Here is an 11,117-nt window from a genome sequence, read left to right as displayed (position 1 = left end):
TAAAAATGCCTTCTGCATTAGAAATGTATGTGCGTACAATTATTCTCTACAATTAATCATTGTATTTCATTTAAACATATCAGTTTATTTTTATATTATCACACTCACATTATTGTGATGCGAATTCTTGCAATTCCCATAATATCTTAATTACCATTATTATATTATATTTTATTGATGCTCGTACAAATAAGAGTTTGATAAACAGACATAAAGTATCAGATTTTATTACTTTATTAATCATAAGGACTACTTAGGATAAATATTGAATTATGGAATTTGTAGATATGGGAATTTTTCATACAATTTTTTTATTATTTAGTTAATTCACATTCGAACGTTTTTTGCTCTTAACACACTTTCGGCGGTGCGGGTACTGGTACTCGATTTTAGGATTGTCATTCAACTGCGGGTGCGGGTATTTTCGGGTACTCGGTCGGACACGCTAGATACGAAGAGCGAACGAAATTTCTCACTATGAGCGGTTGCAACGCTAGTTTTATATTTATTATAAAACTATAATAAAATTATAATTTATTCTTCAAAATATTTTCGATACGTAAATACGTATATGATACATAAATATTTGCTATCTTTGTATTTATTGCGTTTCGATAATTCATATAATTTAAAATTCAAAAAACAATGTTAAAAATAAGCTATACATTTTTACAAGCAATCGAACGTTAGCTTATAAAATCATATTATTATTTATGTAATTAACTATTAGGTTGTCACTAATTTATACACATAAAATTAATTTCGTACAATATTAAAAATAACAAAATTTTCAACGTAAAAACTCTAGATTGTATATGATTGGAGAATGGAATTACTTTGTCTATTTACGTACCTGGCAACAGGTAATTTTATCAAATACAGTATCCGGCGAGTAATAATAAATAATTCATTAATTTACTGTTGAATGACGAATTTTCGCAATGTTTTTAATTGTGCTGGATTACAGGTAATTTGAAAATGTATGATATCATATTTCTCGTATTTTATTATCCAATTTCTTTTATTTGAAAGAATTCAACGGAATAAATGTATTTAATAACCTGTTACTTCCTATTACCTAAATAAATCTTCAAATTTATATTTAAAATCAATATAATTAAAAATATTTATCATATTTAAAACAAGCATTTAAGCAAAAATAGTAAAATATGGTATTCTGATTAGAATGGCTTGCGAAGCAAAGTCAGGCTACATATGCAATTTAAAAATTTACTATGGAAATGGCAATAGTTTACAGACAACTATATTAGATATATTAGAACCTTATTTAAATTTGTGGCTCATCAGTATACATGGACAATTTTTATAATAGTTTAAATAAAAGTTTATTATTACTACAAAATAAAACTAGGATGTTTGTGGACTATAAGAACAAACAGGGGCCTTCCTGAAGAACTTAAAAATTTGAAACTTAAAAAAGGAGAGACAAAGAAGACGCCAAGAAGTTTGTTACAATTCTTCAAAAAGAATAGTCCAAATGATTTCTTCAATTCTAAACTTATTGCGTAAAAATGTGTAGTGTATACTCGTGTAAAAAACCTACCTATAACAAACTTTTCTGTGTATTTGATTAATTGATTTTTATGATTAAATTTATTTTTGTATTTCAGAGACTAAACTTGTGGAGTAGTAATTACGTACGAAAACGTATAGAAAAATTTTTCTGTGCATTTTGTTTTAAATTTTAGAATTAATTACATTTTCATTTCATTGTCTAAACACTAAACATATGTATCATTGCGTAATAATATTCAACTTTATTTGCAAATGTTTTACCTTCAGTATTGATAGTTTTACCTCATAATAACTTAATATTATAGTATTTACTACTGCGTATGAATTTAGGCAGTAAGTATTGTAAGTAAAAGACTGTGCTTTCATGCCATGCTTACGCATTCGCACCGTTGTGAAAACCCCGCTACGGGTACAAGTTAGCCCGAAATCCTATCCGCCGAAACATCCTAATCGTATATTTCGATTTATTTCGCTGCAATGTTTATAATGTAGAATAAACTGTGGGTGAGAAACTCTTCATCAACTTTAACCGAGATCTGTAGGAAAATAAGTGAGAAAAACCTAATTTAACAGATTTTATTGTGCAAATAATGCTGGACTGAGACGGTGGCCAGAATAATGTAGATAATTAAACCATTATTACAAACAAATCGTGGTTAGTTAAAATAAAAAGCAAGACATGTGACGATATTTGTCAGTTCTTGTTTCTGATTCAAACTACATGTCACTATTGGTCAATCTCAAATTTTTACATTTTATTTTCTATTTTTTATTTCTACACTATTTATAAAAAATAAAACAAAGATTGAAGATGACGCAAATGTTACACCAATTACTATGGATCACTAATATTTCTTATTATAAAAAAATCCTTGTAAAACTAATGTAAATAAATATAAAAACCATTTTTGCAACCTATAACGTGAACATCTTTTCAAGTTTAATTGGAATAGAAGATAGCTAATAGGTAAATTAAGAAATATTTCAAATTCAACTTTAGGGTTGCAAATTTTTGGTACAGGAAAATTGTATAGATACTATTATAAAAAATCAATTCCACATCATCTTCTTAGCTAATACTAGAAAATGTCAAAGAGCTCGGATATAGCAAGTCAATCAGTTTAAATATTAGAACAAACATAAGACGCTAATGATTGAACAAACTGTCGACAATTATATTTACAAATATTTCGCTGATTTGCTAGTAGGTATTGTAAATATAGTTATAAATCAAAAGAAACTAATGAAACAGGAAGTTTAATATAACATGTAATAATTTTAAATTTATTATTATGTTATATTTATTGAAATCATATGCACTTCCTATATTTAATTGAAATACTTTAATTTGCTCATTGTTTCTGCAATATAAGTTGGCTCCCATAATAGAACCAAAAGTTCTGTGCAATTATTTTGCCTATAATAAATATTTATAATATGTACATAATAACAAACATATAGTTAAAAATAGCTTTGTACTATATAAATAGTTTATGTGCGAATTAGTTGAATTTTATTGCAATATTTAGAGTAACAATTACAGGGCATTGTATTTAATAATTGAAGTCATAAATGTTGTAGGATTTCTATATATATACAGTTTTTTTTTAAATAAAACTTTCAATCCGAAATAAACCAGTGTATTTTTACTCTCCCATAGCCTTCACTTTTATAATTCTATTTATTATCAATTAACGAATCGATTTAATTGGATTCTTTAATCTAATCGATGGAGTGGAGTACTTTACGCAGGATATGTGAAGTTCAAAGAACACTTCTTTCTTTTATTCTCCTAGCTTGAAATCTCATTTCGTTCGCCATCAATATTGAAATCGGCAAATCTGGCGATTTACCAAAAGCCCACGTATTTAAGAGTAGAGCTGATATAGTCTAGTCATAGATGTTGACTTATCAAACTGGACAAAATCAAATCTTCATATGAAAATCTCTTCATATGAACTTTTTTCTCCAAAGAGTTTCTTATCAAATCAAGTTTAAAGAATCCACAATCTATGCCTATATTCGATTTAAAATATTTTGTAGAGGGCTGTTATATATTGAATAATTTGATTCTGTGCGGAAAATTAGATTTACCTGTAAAAGCATGCTGCCTAACATTTTAGCATTATGAAATTCAAGTAAAGTTTTTTGCGGATTGAGAGTAAATTATTTTATTGGGAAATATTTTTTCTCCTTGGCTTTTTAACTCCCGAAGGAGAAGTTTTGTTTTCTCGACATTTCAAGCCATTCTGAATTGAATGAGACCAAATTTGGAAAAAGTATGTGTGTGTGTATGTGTATGTGAACAGATTTTTTTGCCGTAAATCGACGTTTTCTCAAGTTTGCAAAAATTAGAATGGTCTTTTTGGCATTTGAAAAATTAGAACTTTCTCGACGTTTGCTTAAAAACGCCTGAACCGATTTCAGATATTTGAAAACGCATTTGATGTATCTCGATGAGGATTATCGTTTCTCAGTTTTGTGCGACGATCGGCCGAGCCGTTTCTTTGTAATTTGGAAAAAAGTGTTAAACCTTTCGTTCACATTTAAGCTCATACTACCGAATCGATTTTAAAAAATCAAAAACTGTTCGAAAGATATTAGTTGGGAAAGATACTGATTAGTTTTAGGTGAAAATCTACCGAGCCGTTTTCTTGTAATTAACTGTTGAAAAAAAAATTTAGGCCGATTTTTATGGCTTTTTTTGGCGATATATATCATGGTTTATCTGAATTATTACGGCCTTACGACAAGTAGTTTAATTTTAAAAATTCATCAAAGTTTGAGAAAATGAGTAGTTTTTTTGACGTTTGTTAAAAATAAAATTAGATGATTTATTTGGTATAACGATAGTGTACTTGGTCTTGAACATAGTAAACCATTAAATTCCTACGGAGACTGGTTCAATTATAATTATTGATGAATTAAAATTATTGATTTTTGAAAATTTGCTTTTAGAAAATACTCCGAGTTGACGTGTTCGTTCTTTTGCAATGATGTGTAATAAATTCACTCGGAATACTTCTAATCACTCATAAATTAATTTATTTTTTATTGATTAAGTCCATTATTTACACATTTCGGGAAGTTCATGTAACTTGCCTCAAGGCAAAATACCAATACCAACTAGTTAACAATTAACCCGATATATTAAGTTTTCTTATAATGTTAATAAAAATTTGTTAGGTGTTGAATAATATTTATATACATCCTGTAAAAAGAGAGAAATAGTGGTAATGATGAGGAAGGGAAAGTAAATCATTGATTTGTGGTGGCTCTCACATCATGGACCTGCCTTCTAGTATTTGTTAATATTATTCTCATCGTTCTATTGAAAACATTTTGATTTATGTATGTGTGTGTGAGCAGCGCATTATTTATTAATTGGAGGTGTTTTACCTCATCCTCTGTGCAAAAATCGATCCAAATACAATTCATGTTATGTTATGAAAAATACCTTCAGCTCTTTGTCGACAAAGCAATCTATTCCCACTGCGGGGCGACGATCTCAATATCGCGCAAGAGTGCGTATTTTGAAAAAAAAAAAAATATCTCTATATCATCTGCCCCTCTGACGCTGTAAACACATATCATTCCAGGTATTTCCTCTAACCAATAGACACTGCCAATGACTTTACCGACCAGACATTACGGCTTCCAAGTTATTTATAGCTCGAAAGAGCCTTCGTCCGTTTATTTTTCTTCGATCCATCCACCTACTATATAAGCAACATTTTGCAAATTCGTTTTAAGACTGCGCAGGTTGATGAACAGACGATGTTGGGTTCTAATTGGCCTCCCCGGAGAAGGAGCAGATCGATGGGCAAATGGATGTAGTTATGGAATCTTACCTCTTTTGATTTGATTACTATTTTATCATTTTGTACGTCAGGATGTTCACAAATATTAAACTAGAAACGGAAAATAGGTCAAATATTTCCGATATTTCTTGTAGCACGTGCGTTTGTCAGAAATGATCAAATTATCCCAAGGGATGAATCGTTTTTAGGAAAAGGCTAGATATTTTGCTGCCTGTAAATTTTAGGTTTGCGTTATTCAAAGAGCTCTATAAGAGCCTATTTATTGTGCTTATTTTTCACATAATAAAGTTTTCCAACTTTTCATTTTAACTGTGAAGGTTTTTTTATACATACACATACTGTATAAGCATTTTATCTATTGAAAATATTTTATGGGTAATACATTTTTTAATATTTTAACATAGTGTGACTCTAATTCTAAAGGGAATGAGCACGGTCGGGCTACTTTTCTTCAAGGGCAATAATTTTGTTAATTTACCCTACATTTTTAGTTAGCTGTGAGAAAAGTAAATTAAATGAAAATTTGAACATTTTTTTAAGTGGAAATGCTGAAATACTGACCTTAAATACGATGGATTACTCGTCAAATAATATCCAAAGAACGGGCGAGTGTTACAAGGTTCAATACAAACAGGTGTAAACACCGAAATGGTTTATAACGACTTCTATTGTCAAAAATAAATGACTCAATGACTCAATGCAATAATGTAAACTTGTTCGAACAAACGTACTTTATTTTTCTCGCTTTAAACCCTATCTTAAAGTTTAGTTTTTAAGGCTTAATCGTGCCCTGGCACAACCTAGTCTCCTCTATACTATTTTTGCTGAAATTAAATTTTGGTTAAAATTAATAAATATATATATTAGGGTTATATATATTAGGGTGGTCCTTAAAATGATCATTTTCGATTTTCCTTGCTCCCAGGGCTCAAATGGTTCCAAATTGATAAAAAACAATTCTCTGAAAGTTTTAGCTCTTAATATTAATTTTTAGATAGTGCGCAATTTAATCAAACTTCGTATGGAAATAGCATGAAAAAAAATTGAAAATTAAAAAAAAATTTTTTAGTATAACTTAGCGACAAATGAATTAAAAGTGAAAATTTGTGTCATTTTTTATTGAAAATTCGATCCTCTACAAAATTTTTGAACATTTTTTTATGCTATTTCCATACAAAACTTTGATTGAATTGGCTTTATCTAAAAGACAATATTAAGAGCTGAAACTTTCAGATAATTGTTTTTTATCAATTTGGAATCATTTGAGCCCTTGGGAGCAAGGAAATTCCATAATGTCCATATTAAGGACCACCCTAATATATATATATATATATATATATATATATTTATATTTATATATATTAGCGAGTTCAAATTTGCAATTCAAATCTTCAGCTCACGTGCAAAAATATTTATTATTTCGCAAATAAATCGCTCGTAAAGTTTACTCTGCATGAGGTTTATTACAAATAACGTTTTTCATAGAACTTTGACGTGTGTAATATTGATAGAATGATCGTACATCTAAATTAAAGCCGAACTGATAATTTATTATGCCGAAACTTTGCAATAGATTTAATTGGTGCGAACTTCTAGTATAACTTTTGATAGAAAATCATTAAGCTTGAAATATAAGAAAATGGGAAATTATAGATATTAATTTTGATTTATAATACTTTAAATTTACTTGCAATGATTATGTAGCATATTTAAAAAATAATAATAATAAATTTGGTATCATGTAATACATATTTTATTTATTATTCTCCAATTTAGATTAATATTAATGTTAATTCCAATTTAATTATTGATTACATTTATCCCAAAAGTCACGCAATGAAACTGATATGAATGTAATTATACCATCATAAAGTAATATTAATTATATTCCAAATGAAATGGCTTTAAATTTCTTGCTGCCACCGAAAACAAATTAAAAGTTATAATTAGATATGACAAGAAAGGTGTCTGGTTATGGTTTATGTTTTTTTATGAAATTCAAAATAATAAGATAAAAATATTTTCTTTCTAAAAATATAATATATGATTCTTAGAAAAATATTTGGACTGGGTTGAAGATTTATATGTTATGCAGAATTATTTTTATACAAAATATAATACTATGTTTACATAGATTTTTATGGGATAAATATTTTGTCAGAATAGAGCAGTAACGGTGGAACAGTTTCGATGCTCTTTTATGTAAATATTTTAATCTACGTTTCACTGGATTTTTGCGAATTGTAACTGGAATATTTACTATTTTTATATGCGTCTGGCTAAAGAAAAATGACTCGAATGGTTATATGACTAAGATTTGTATAAATCATGATGTGCTTGAAATGCATAGTATTCATTCATTCACATTTTACAATACTACTTATACAAATATTTTATTCATGAGCGAAGTTTAAAAATTAGCAAAACGGTTAAACGAACTAATTTGTTTTTATCATTGTAAACAAATGATTAAATTTGCATTTTAGCACTATTTCTTCTATGAAATATCTCACCAATTTTATCTTCCCAAATCTAATAATACCATTCGTGATTGTCATGATCTAGAGAATTTCATAGAATTATTAAGCAAGTGTTGCAAAAGTTCAATTGAATTTAGTTGTGCAAAGTTGAATCGAGTCAAGTGATATTAGATAAATCTTATTTGCAGTGCAAGATCCCGTGTGAATTAATTTCGAAATGAAAATGCTCAATGGAATAAAAAAATAATTTTTGAATAAAATATTTTATTAAATTTTTAACTATTATTCTATTTGTAATACGAATTATTCAATAAAAGTCTCTGGTCATTTTCAATCTATTGTATTTCAATCGGTTAAGTCGAATTTCGGCAAAAATATTTTAAATTGCGTTATTAACTATTTCTCTGAAAATTGTTATTAAATTGAAAAACTATTGGTTAGGAACAAAACTTAATGAAGCACTTTCTAAAAAATTTAAACCAATAATTTCAAATACACAATACTACACGAGTGATAGAACTTTGAAATCAAGCTTTGCAAAATAGTATATATTATATACTTCAAATGATATTTATTTTGTTAATGTTAAGTTGCCAAGTTCGAGATTTTCAGATATAAACAAACTATTACATAAAGTTACAAGTCATTTGAAGATCCCATCAATATTATTGATTTCTTCACTCCAAATACAATATATGCTGGAAATCGTAAAATTAAATTAGCTAATAAAAATAAATTTTCATTTCAGTCAATATTTCAACATTAACTTTCCTGTTGTTTGAGGAAGTTGCTAGTGGTTTCTTATATCTGATCAAGTTTAATTTCTTCTTTTACATTGAAGTACATTTTTATTCAATAAAAACGTACAATGAAATTGTAAGCTTTAACAATAGCATCTCATCTAACTGATTAAAAGCAATTGCGAGATACAATTTAAAAATTTTCAAATTACCGTAAGTATGTCGTCTCTGCAACCAATTTGCATATGATAATTAGCGAGTCAAAAAACCGCACAAATAGGCCGTTGGCCTCATGTAATCAGCCGGTATTGAACAAATCCAATTGAATTTAATTGAGGAAGTAATAATATAAACAAACGTATCAAAAGCATCATAAAGGCCTTGAGCGGTATCGCAAAATGACCTTGAGTTAATTTTTCGATTTAAACGATTCCTCTCATCACAATGAATGCGATATTCTTAGCAATGTCTACTTTCTATCAGCCATGAGAGAAGATACATAGCTTTTTTATAATCGTTCAATACAGAGGCGAGAATATTATCATAATTGATCTTTAGTTTATAAATAACTCTTCAGCTCTTGTGGGAACATTAGTGGTCAGAGCTTTTGAATCAGAAGTTTCTAGTTTGACACCTTTTCTGCTTTTGTCGAGGCCTGATATGATATCAAGGAGTAATGGCATATTTCAAATATAACTTTAGTCTGCAATATACTGCTTTATACAAGAAAAATAAGTACAGATTGCAATATTGACTATATTGACTATAAAATAGAAGATACACCAACAATACTGCACCAATAAGAAAAATCATCAGTATTAAAAAAATTATAATAATAAATTCATCATATACAGACAGGACTTGGTTGTCATCAATAAAAGCACGCTAATTGAAAAGACTTGAAATATTGCTACAATGAAGGGCTCATTAAGTTCTGATTTGTGCTATATTATAATGAAAATACTTTTTGATTATAAAATTTCTAACACTAGCATTGATAGATGTAATAAAATTTTAGATTTAGGAGTTCTATTTGATTCTGGTTTGTTTTTCACGGATCATATAACTGATATTTGTAATAGAGCACATATATCTTTAGATTTGATACTGAGAAATTGTAAACAATTTAAATCTACCAATGCACTTCTTTGCATGTACTATTCTATTGTACGTTCAAAATTAGAATATGGTTCGATTATTTGGTATCCTCATCAAATCAACAACTCTGATGCGATAGAGAAGGTTCAGAAAATTTCTGAAATACCTTTGTTATAAAACATATAAAATTTACCCTGAACGTGGCTTTGATCACAACACTTTACTAAAAGAATTTGGTATTCCTTCCCTTCGCCTCACGTCGATTTAACTGTACAATTATGTTCTTATTTAAACTTTGCAATAATTCTATAGACTGTCCTCATATTCTTAATCAATTATCCTTTAATGTTCCAAGGCTATCTACGCGTTCACAATTATTTTTCAATTATCCTACTCCTAAATCTAATTCTCTCTTAAATTCGCCAATTTTACTCATGTCCTCTAACTTTAACTTAATTAATAATGAAATAGATATTCACAACACTTCACCTAATCATATAATCTCCATCTGCACAAGTTAACCTTTTTATTTTCTTTTCAAATATCTCATTTTATCTTATTCTGTTTATAAATAATATTGTTACATTCTGCATTATATGTAATTTCATCTTAAGCATTTTATGTTACTAACTATATATTGTAATTTTGTATATATTTTAATTGTTATTCATTATGTAAAATAACTGTATTTTTGAATCCTCTTGGAGAAATCTGTGGGCTATATATTTAAATAAATAAATAAATAAATTAATTAATAAAAATAGGTTTAAAAACAACAATTTTTGTATCTATTATATTATCATTGTGTAGTTATAAATTAACTAAATCAGTTCTGTTATTCCCATAAATCAATTATTAATTAAATCGAAAGCTTTTGTTTTGTATAAATAGTGCATTGTACAAAGAACTTCACTGGTACGGAGTGTTTGTGTATGATAGGCGAAAGGCAAAATTGAAAACACTCAGCTGAGTTCTTGCCAAGTAAAGTGCTTAAATTTTATTATATTTCAACGAAGTAATTGCTATCTTTATACACCTATAGGTCTTCTAGTCTCTTATGGTTATTGTCAATATAGTCATAGACTCCATGGTAAAATATTGAATGTTGTTTACAAACTTCTTTTTAATTGAAAAAGTATCCATGAACTAGCTGATATAAATTGCCTTTTTTATTTATATATAAATAATATTTTTCAATACTAATGATATGTCATATTTGGATCAATATTATTATCCAAAAAAAACGAAATCATTTAAAAAAAATAACTAGTGGTGTATGGCTTCGTGCCTTAAGGCAAATTGCTGGAACTTCCCGTACCGTAATGAAATTTTCGAGAAATTTTAAACGTTTTCAAATATATTATTACAAATACTGTAACTTTCATTACTTTTGTTATCTTGTTATATCTGAGCAAATCAAATGTAAATCATAAATCAATTTT

The 11,117-nt window shown here is 27.9% G+C and overlaps 1 protein-coding gene across 1 annotated transcript in view; it reads left to right on the top strand.

Moving 5' to 3' along the window:
- The window catches only part of LOC113373394 (adenylate cyclase type 9-like), a gene marked incomplete at its 3' end in the record, with an annotated part of 37,662 nt that overhangs the window by 13,398 nt on the left and 13,147 nt on the right, over positions 1 to 11,117 (top strand).

This window comes from Ctenocephalides felis, unplaced genomic scaffold (assembly GCF_003426905.1).
Source record: "Ctenocephalides felis isolate EL2017-DRISC unplaced genomic scaffold, ASM342690v1 CF-g0.4_SCAFFOLD_01604, whole genome shotgun sequence".
Taxonomy (NCBI): Eukaryota; Metazoa; Arthropoda; class Insecta; order Siphonaptera; family Pulicidae; genus Ctenocephalides; species Ctenocephalides felis.
The sequence above is the reverse complement of the archived record's forward strand: the minus strand, read 5'-3'. Positions and strand labels throughout refer to the sequence as shown.